Source organism: Sturnira hondurensis, unplaced genomic scaffold, assembly GCF_014824575.4.
Source record: "Sturnira hondurensis isolate 20B ecotype Veracruz unplaced genomic scaffold, ASM1482457v3 Scaffold0021632, whole genome shotgun sequence".
Lineage (NCBI taxonomy): Eukaryota > Metazoa > Chordata > Mammalia > Chiroptera > Phyllostomidae > Sturnira > Sturnira hondurensis.
Window position 1 is genome coordinate 1,505,001 of NW_028094263.1, and position 9,818 is coordinate 1,514,818.

Below are 9,818 nucleotides of genomic sequence, written 5' to 3' on the forward strand. Positions count from 1 at the left end.
GCGCTGCTGCCGGCCCACACTAGGCCCGCGGGACTCCTGAGCACCTGCCACCGGCCTGGGTTCCCTGCACTCCCTTCCTGCGCTGGGTTATGAGAGTGGTCCTCCCGCGTGAACCCCCTTGGCCCGGCCAGGGCCAGGCTTCTGCCAAGTCAGTATCCTCGGCCTAGACGACTCCTGTCCCTTTATCACACATCCCCCTTCACTGTCACCTCCGCGCCCAGGCCTGTCACTGTGCGCAGGCACTCATTTTCCTCTGTCTCTAAACGCAGGGGTTTTCGCTGTCTGACCCCAGCACCCCCCTGCCCCTCCCCCCCATGCCTGGCCTGCACAGTCTGAAACAAGCGCACCCCTTGAACTCCACCACACTCCAGCTCGGTGCCGGCACCCAAGCACTCCGCCCATGCCCCGATGCTCAGGGCCTCCCACCGGACCNCAGGGGTTTTCGCTGTCTGACCCCAGCCCCCCCTCCCGCCCCCTCCCCATGCCTGGCCTGCACAGTCTGAAACAAGCGCACCCCTTGAACTCCACCACACTCCAGCTCGGTGCCGGCACCCAAGCACTCCGCCCATGCCCCGATGCTCGGGGGCTCCCACCAGACCCTTACTCTGCCCACCCTTCCAGGGCTTCACGGCAGGGGTTCTAACGGGCTTTGAGGCGTTGGCTCTGGCTGCTGCTCCTCTGACCCGGACATCCTCCGCTCCACCAAAAGGCCCGAACCACTCTCCTGCGCGTCTCTGACTCTTCCTGCTTCAGAGGCTCACCTCGGGTGTCACCTCCGCGGGAAGCCGTCGGTGACATCCCCCATCAGAGATCCCCCGCAGGACCCTCACTCCCCCTCCCAGAAGTCACGCTCTGTTTGGCTGTGTGGCTGCTTGTCCTCCCGTCCCGCCCTCCAACGCAGTGTTCTGGGCAGATTGGGGCTCATCTGTCATGTTCTTCCTGGCTCCTAGCACAGTCCCCGACCTGTCGCCGATGGTCAGTGAATTTGGCAGGAGCGGTAGAGTGGAGCTCTTGAGAGCCTGGGCTCCCAACTTAGACCTCCATCCACTTCAAATGCCAGCCCCTCCTTTACTCAACTGTGTGACGTTGGGCAACTTCCCTTTTATGGGCCTCAGTTTCTTCATCTCTGAAATGGGGATGCAATAGGTCTTTCTTATAGGGCTGTTGTGAGAACTGAAGCACCCAGAACAGTATATACAGTGCAATATATTGCACTGTATATTAGGTAATACAATTATTATTTATCTTACTTGTGGCATTAGTGACTGTTTTCCTCTACATGTCTCTTTCGCTAAACAGTGGGCTCCTTGGCTGTGGGGTCCAACCTAATCTTTTCTCAGTTTCTGACTCCCCAGGGCCCTGCCCAATGCACAGCATGAGGCTGTCATTGGGTTCCACTCCAGGGACTGAATGTTCTTCTGTGAAGCCCCCTCTCTTGTCCAAGTGAGCATCCTGACCTCTGACAGGGTTCCCACCCCACACCCCTCTCCTGAAGGCTCATGTTCCTTGAGAGCCTGGCCCCCTGCCAGCTCACTCAAGGGCAGTCACAAAATCCAAAAGGAGAGATTCTGTCTTCCACCACACCTCCCAGATCAGGTTAGATGTGCCATGCCCCAGAAATTCTAAAGCACAGGGGGCTGTAGAAAGAGCTCTGGACTTGGTGAGAGGAGCCCCATGCCCTGGTCCTGGCTCTGCCACTGAACAGCTGTGTGACTCACTCAGCCTTACTGTCCACATCTGTACAATGGGAATCATCCAAGCCCTGCCCCCTCATGAGGTTGCCCAATGTTCGGTTGCATAAACCAGAGACAGAGTACTTTGTAAACAGAGGCGGTGTGAAGAAATGCAAGGCACAGTTACCGTGAACTTGGAAGTGAAGATCAGGACCAAGCCTGCAGGCGTCTCTGGTCAGGGCTGTGCCAAGGGCGTGGCCACTGAGCTCTGTCTGGGCTGGGCAGTGTGCTGTTATGAAGTGGAGTTGACTGGGGATAAACCTAAGCCCAAGCTTTGTCCAAAGTCACTCAAGGACTTCTGTTAGGTCATTGTCTCCCTGCCACTTCCACTCATCACTTTTCTAAAAGTACCTTTAAGAGGCCCTGGGGTACTCCCGCTGAATCCTGATGCTCAGAGGCCCTGCCATGTCTGGCTGGTGGCCACAATTCTCTCCTCTCTTACCTCTTCTCCCCGCCTTTTCCCTGCCCTGAACTCCAGCCCAGCTGAATTAGGAATTTCCTAACATTAGTCATGATTCTTTCAGTTGCGAGTGCCAACAGACTAACTCTAAGTGGCTTAAGCAGAAAATTAAATATGTTTGGCTGATTTAACCAGAAAGTCCAAGCGCAGCTGGGTCTATGGGCTGAAATGCTATCAAGAAGACTCAGTTTCTCTCTTATTTTTGTTTTTCTCTGGAACGCCTTGGTCTCCTTGGACAGTCTGGCTCCATGTGGTGGTCTCAGGCAGATCCAGGTTTATTTTCTAAAAACTAAGCAACCCCAGGAGAAAAACAGAGGCTCTTTCACAATAGTTTAAAAAAAAAATCCCAATGTTGACCCATATTGGGCTTTGGGCTGACTCGAGCCCTTCCCTGAACCAATGACGGTGGCCAGGCAGATGAAATGGGCAAGTGGACCTAGGCACACGCCCACACTAGTGACACGTGGACCAAGAGTAGGGGAGGGGCAGTTCCCCAAAATAAAATTTGGATGCTGTTTTTGGAAGGAGGAGGAATGAATGCTAGAAAAACCAGAAACAACAGATACCCAAAACGTCCCATCCCTTGGCGGCTGGTATACACACACACGTACTTTCTCCATACACATAACAGTTACACGCTTTTTGTCTTTTCTTCTTATTTGAAAATAATTTCAAATTTACAGGAAAGTTCCCAGAATAGTGCCAGGAACTTCTGTTTTCTGAAGCACCTGAGAGTAAATTGCTACTATGTTGCCCCATCACCCCGAATACTTGAGTCTGTGAAGCCTACCATGGCATTCTCCTAAATAACCACAAGACAACCATAAAAATTGTAGATATATTACTATAATTTATTCGTGCTTTGCCATTTTTTTCAATAATGGGTTTCTTTGGGGTTTTTTTGGGGGGGCAGCAAAAAGACCCAACTCGGTGTCATGCGTTAGTTTCCATACGTCTTCAGTCTTTTTCAGTGTGGAACGGTTCCTCAGTCTTCTGCTTGATTATGACTCTGTCAGTTTCGAAAACTACAAGCCCGTGAATTTGCAGAGCATCCCTCAGCTTAGGTTTGTCCGGTGTTTCCTCACAATTACATTTAAATGATCTGTTTGGGGGAGGAACACCAGAGAAGTGATGCTGGGTTCCCACTGAAGCATGTCAGGCAATGTAGGGTTTCAGCTGGTCTCATTACTGATGAGGTGAACTTCGATATTTTGATTAAGATGGTATCTACCAGGTTTCTCTACTGTAAAGTTACTCCTTTTCCCAATGTAATTAATAAGGTGTTTTGTTTATTTTTGTAGGGAGGCACTGTGTAAAGCACTATGTAAAGTCCCATTCCTCATCCAAAATGGACCAATTTTAGCATCCGCTGATGTCTCTTGGCTAAAATATTTTTTATTATGGTGGTGGCTAACTAGTGATTATCTAATTCTATCGTTCCTTCTGTCATTGACTACATGCAGACGTTTATCTTTTCTTTAATTATTTACTCATATATTTTTATCAGTATTCATAGTTATTTTGATGCTGAAATTGTCCAGATTCAGCCCATGGGAACCTCTTGAAGCTGGTATTGGTGTCTTTTTGATTGGTCTTTGTTTTAGACTAAATTATGTCCCTTCAAAATTCATATGAAAGCTCTCACCCTCAACCTGACTACATTTGTAAATGGGGCCCTTAAAGATGTCGTTAACATTAAAGGAGGTCACAAGGGTGGGATCCTTGTCTGAGAGGACTGATGTTTTTACTCCTCCCCAGCTGAAACGCACATCTGGCCACGTCGTTCGTAAACACTGGTTCTGACTTCCCATACCAGGCCATCCCCATGAGGGATGCCCTCCTCAACCGGGCTCTATTAAACTGCGCTGGAGCACCCCATTGTATGGGTGCCCTCTCCTTGTCAGGCTCCCTAACCACGCCAGCTTTCCCCTGGCCTGGCAGGTGCTCTCAGACCTTGCTCTGGCTCTGAGACCTTGCTCTGGACCACTGTGGTTTTTACCACTGCCACTATGAGCATCTGCGTGACTCTGGCCAACCTAACTGTTATAGGAGCAAACTGTTCACGTAGAGAAGGAAGGAGAAGAGAAAGAAAGGAAAGAGGAAGAGGAATGTTTTAAATTGAGGTATAGCATGCTTACTATAAAGTGCACAAATCTCAAGTGCATACTCCATGAACTTTTACAAAGTACAACTTACCAGCCCCTTAGAAGTCCCCCTCATACCCCATCCAGTTGTCCTTCCTCAAGTCAACCCACTTCTGTCGCTATAAAATAATGTTGCTTATTTTTTAACTGCATGGAAATGGAAACAGAGAGCATATGCTTATGTCTGTGACTGGCTCCATTCACTCAGTATTGTGTTTGTGAGATTCCCTTGGGTGTTTGCATGTAGCAGCAGACTGTTCTTTGGCATTGTACATAGTATTCGTTGAAGGAATAGACCACTATTTAGCTACACGTTCTACTACTGATGGCCACTGGACTCTTTCTAGTTTTTACTATCAGGAGTAAAATGCCTACTAACGAACTTGCAATACCCTTTTGGGGCATACCACTTCTGTTGGATATGTACTTGAGAGTAGAGCTGCTGGATTACAGGGGATGCAAATGCTCAGCTGTTGTGGGCATTGCCAGAGTGGTTTCTAAAGTGGTTGTAAAATTTGCTCTCCACCCAGCAGTAGGAAAATTCCAGTCGCCACAACCTTGTCAACAGTTAGTACTGTTGGTTTTAAACTTTTTTAAAAAGATTTTATTCATTTATCTTTAGAGGGGAAGGGAAGGAGAAAGGGAGAGAAATATCCATGTATAGTTGCCTCTTGTGTGTCCCCCGCTGGGAACCGGCCTGCAACCCAGGCATGTGCCCTGACTGGGAATCAAATCGTGATCCCTTAGTTCGCAGGCCCACGCTCAATTCACTGAGCTACACCAGCCAGGGCGGGTTTTTAAACTTTTAGTCATTCTGGTGAATGTGTAGTGGTATTTCATTGTGGTATTAATTTGCATTTCTCTGATACCTATTTTGAATAACGTTTCATGTATTTATTAGTTATTTGTATATATTCTTTTATGAAAAGCATATTAAGTTTCTGTCCATTTAAAATTGTTTGTCTTTTCTGTTATTTTGTAGAATAATCTTAATATATTCTCTATGAGTCTCTTGCCATTTATAATACCTTTCCCTCTGTGGCTTGTCTTTTCACTTAACGATGTCCTTTGATAAATAGAAGTCTTTGATTTTACTGAAATAAAGTGTATTAATCTTTTCTTTATGGTTAGGTGTGCATGCTTAGGAATTCTTTGTATAATTCTAAAGTCATACATTTGTTTTTGTTTTCTGTCATTGTTTTCTTTTAGAGGTTTTCTTTTTCTTTTACTGTTCATGTTTCGTTTCAGAGGTCATTTTAGAACTTTTACCAAAGGTGCCTATGTCCATGGTTTAATAGGCAAAATGTACAGGTTAGGTAAGGAAAAGGCAGCCCCACACCTCTTCACACCCACTTCCTGCTCCCCAGAGCCAGTGATTTTCAACTCAGCTGGCTTTTTGGGGAGAAATTTTTCATATCTCTGAATCACAAGCTTTTGTTGCCAATTCTTGATTTTTGAGTTTTGGGAATTTTCTTTTGACTTCCCAGTATGGAAGATAAGGATTTGATTTTTTTTAATTTAATTTATTTATCTTTAGGGGGGAAGGAGAGAGGGAGAGAAACATCAATGTATGGTTGCCTTTTGTACATCCCCTGCTGGGAGTTGGCCTGCAGGGAACTGGCCCGCAACCCAGGCATGTGCCCTGACTGGGAATCGAACCGCGATCCTCTGGTTCACAGGCCTGTGCTCAATCCACTGAGCTGCACCAGCCAGGGCTGATTTTTTTTTTTTTTAACATCTCCCCTTGACCACGCTCAATCACACTTCCAGTACTGTCGACCTCTCAATACGGTCACATGATCATTTTGGTCAGGCCAGTGTTCAGTGTTTGCCTAATCGGGACTGTATCATTGTTATTCGTGTCTGAGCTGCATAGGACACTGTGATCACTTTTGCTTTTCATTCTCCTGGAGTTAACAATTCTCTTGTTTTGTTGTTGCTGTTGTTCATTTAGTTTCCTATGTAACGAGCATTGTTTGAAGCCCGGTTGTCCAAAACCCCTGTCAAGGCGGTCAGTCACATTAGGTGTTCTGTCCGTTTCCTCTTCTTCAGACTTTCGATCAGCCACAGTCCCTTCGCTCTCTAACCCTGGGAACGGCTCTCACGCTGGGATCTCCTTCCACTGTCCTCTTTGGGACCCTGTTGACTTCTTTCCCACATCTGATTCCCGCATTTCTGGAAGCTGTGGCTTCCTCTTTCTTATTCTCTTGTTTTTCAGGAACATACTCTCTGATAGGTTCTTAGAAGGCGTGCAAAGACGATATAACTTCTGAAACTTTGGACATCTGAGAATGTCTTCAATCTACCCTTATACTTAACTGATAAATTTACTTGGTTTAGAATTCTAGGTGGCAAATACTTTTTTTCAGAATTTCAAAGGCATATTTGTATTGTTGTTTACATTCAGATTAATAATCCATCCAGGGCTAATTTTTTTTGGATAGTGTGATGTAGGAGTTGAAGTTCATTTTTCTCTGACAGGGATATTAAAGTTATTCAGTACCACTTATTGAAAAGATCATTCTTTCCCTGTATCATATCATCAGACCATAGAGAGGTGAGTCTGTTTCTAGATTCTCCATGGTTTTCTTTTTTAATTTTTTGAAAGATTTTATTTATTAATTTTAGAGTGATGGTGAAGGGAGGGAGAAAGAGAGGGAGTGAAACATCCATGTGTAGTTGCCTCCCACCACCCTCAACTGGGGACCCAGCTCACAACTCAGCCATGTGCCCTGACTGGGAATCGAACCACTGACTCTCTGGTTCACAGGCTGGCACTCAATCCACTGAGCCACAGCAGCCAGGGCAATTCTCCGTTGCTTTCCATCAGTTTATTCATCTGTAAATTTGCCAGTACTAACTGCTTTAATTACTGTAGCTACATAATAAGCCTTACAAATAGTTCAAGTCCTCCAACTTCATACTTCTTTGATACTGCCTTTATTATTCTCACCTTTTGCATTTTCATATAATTTTTAGAATCAGCTTGTCAATTTCCACCGAAAAAGTTCAGGAATTTTTTTTTACTGAGTTTTTAAAAAGATAAATAATACCTTTGAGGTTTAATTCACATAACATAAAAATTGCCCATTTTTTTAACCTATTTTTTAAATATTTTATTTATTTATTTTTAGAGGGGAAGGGAAGGAGAGAGGAAGAGAAACATCAATGTATGGTTGCTTCTCATGCATCCCCTGCTGGGAACTGGCCCCTGCTGGGAACTGACCTGCAACCCAGGCATGTGCCCTGACTGGGAATCGAACCACCATCATCTGGTTCGCAGGCCCGTGCTCAATCCACTGAGCTACACCAGCCAGGGCGATGGTTATCTGGATCTTTTTAGATATTTGGGCTATTATGAATAATGCCACTGTGAACATTTTACGTGCAACGTTTTTTGTAGATATATGTTTTTTTAACTGACTAACAGATCCCACCTCAGGTTTATTTGTCCCAATTATCACAGGAAGACACTAGCCTCATACAGACAGCAGTCCTCGGGTCACAGACCTTCCATCCTTACATTGACAGACAGAGGTCTGTGCTGTGGAATCTTTGTGGGGGCCAGGGCACCTTTTGGAGCCCAAGCCTGAGTTGGAGCCAGATGGGAACTGGAGCTGGAGCCTGAGCCACAGCTGCAGCCTGAGACTTGGTGTGAGCCTTGATCTGAGCCTTGATCTGAGCCTTGTGAGCCTTGGCCAGCAGAGACTGAGACCCTTGTTTGTGTGGTATGAGCACATTTCCCAAGCTTAGGGTGAGTGATATAGGCAAGCCAACTAAGCTTGCAACTGCCATGCTTTGGGATCTTGGGCTTGACCTCCTTAGGCCTTATGAGGGCCCTCCTTGGTAGCCTTGGCATGTGTGCTCATGGCCTTGGCCTTGTTGGCCTTCAGGCCCTTCTTGTTGTGCTTCATGGCAAAGTGTATATTCCTCAAGAACTTGGGGTCTACCCCCTTAAGAGAGTTGTACCTTTGTGACAGGGATTTCTTGATGCTGTTTCTGCTTTTTGGGATTGGTTGTTCATGGTGTGGTTCTTGGACTTGGTCATATCTGCACCAAAGCCCGCAGCTCCCAAAGCATTTGGGATCAGAACTTGGACACGTTTTAATTTCTCCTGGAATTGGAATTGCTGGGTCACAGGCTACATTATATTTATCCTTTGCGGAAACTGTCAAACTGTTTTCCAAAGAGACGGCACCATTTGACATTCTTATCAGCAGTCCACGAGGTTTTGTTAAGGTTGAATTGAATCTGTAGATCACTGGAAGGAAGAATGGACCACTTTACAATATTGACACTGCCAGCTTATGAATATGGCATATCTTTTATTTAAAGATATACTTTATCCTTCCTGACTTCTGGACAAGATGGAAGCATAGGTAGAAACACTTTGTCCCCTTGTGCAACCAAAAGAAGGACAACAACATATTTAAACACAAAAAACAACCAGAACTGAAAGAAAATCTAACTGTTTGGAAGTCTCACAACCAAGGAGCTAAAGAAGAAACACCCATCAAGACCGGTAGGAGGGGTGGAGACGGGCAGTCAGGGCAGATAGGACTCACCACAAGGCAGCAGCCGGAGGCCGGAGGGTGGGCAAGGTAGTGGCAGGCGGACAGGGTTAGGTGGCAGCTGGTGGAGCGGGCAGTCCCACATTTGTGTGCAGATAAACCAGGAGGAACAACTAAGGAGTGAAACAGACCGCGAAAGCCAGGGCTCCAACACAGGGAAATAAAGTCTCAAAACCTCTGACTGAAAAAACCTGTGGGGATTGAGGCAGCAGCAGAAACTCCCAGCCTCACAGGAGAGATCGTTGGAGAGACCCATAGGATCCTAGAATGTACTTACACCACCCAGTTGGGAATCAGTTTCAGAAGGGCCCAATTTGCTTGTGGGGAACAAAGTGACTGAAAGCCAGCCCGGAGCTAAGCAAGCAGCATTGTTCCCTCTCCGACCCCTCCCCTACATATAGCCAAGTGGGTTGCTCCACCCTGGTGAATACCTAAGGCTCTACCCCTTGCTACATAACAGGTGGGCCAACAGAAAAAAAATGGTCCAAATGAAAGAACAGATCAAAACTCCAGAAAAAAATACAAGTAAATGACAAAGAGATAGCCAACCTACCAGTTCAAAACACTGGTGATCAGGATACTCGCAGAACTGGTTGAGTATGGTTGCAAAACAGAGGAAAAAGTGAAGGCTATGAAAAGTGAAAGAAAGGAAAATGTACAGGGAACCAACAGTGACGGGAAGGAAACCAGGACTCAAATCAACGGTTTGGAGCAGAAGGAAGAAATAAACAGTCAACCAGAACAGAATGAAGAAACAAGAATTTAAAAAAATGAGGAGAGGCAACTTTAATTAAACAACTTTAAACGTTCCAACATCTGAATCATAAGGGTTACAAAAGGAGGAGGAAGAGCAAGAAACCGAAAACTTATTTGAAAAAATAATGAAGGAGAAATTTCCCAATTTGGCAAA